The sequence below is a fragment of the Myotis brandtii genome, unplaced genomic scaffold (assembly GCF_000412655.1).
Source record: "Myotis brandtii unplaced genomic scaffold, ASM41265v1 scaffold125, whole genome shotgun sequence".
Taxonomy (NCBI): Eukaryota; Metazoa; Chordata; class Mammalia; order Chiroptera; family Vespertilionidae; genus Myotis; species Myotis brandtii.
In genome coordinates this window covers 14896205-14896587 of record NW_005354385.1, presented here as the reverse complement: position 1 = coordinate 14896587, position 383 = coordinate 14896205, and positions in this window count along the sequence as shown.

Sequence of the window (383 nt, the reverse complement as noted above, 5' to 3'; positions counted from 1 at the left end):
GGTTGAACCTGCACCTTTAAGTGGCTCCTCCTCAATACTCAACCTCCCGAAGGCCACCGGAGTTTAGAAATGGTCCTTTCCGAGGGACTGTGTTCCCACCTGTCTTTTCTTTGCAGCTAAAGGATTTAGCTGCTGCGACGTGAGGGGCTCAGGGATGGAGCCCGTGGCTGGCGGCCACGGAGATCACCTTCCCAGAGTAGCTGTTTGTCACTGAGTTTTGGAGATTTCTTGGCTGGCTTCCGCCAAAGCACGCTTGAGTAATCCGAGCTGTGGCGGCGCCCAAGCTCCCGGGATAAAGGGAGCGCGCGTGTGCGCTCCTGTGTGTGTGTGTGTGTGTGTGTGTGTGTGTGTGTGTGTGTGTGCGCGCGTGTGTGTGTGTGGTG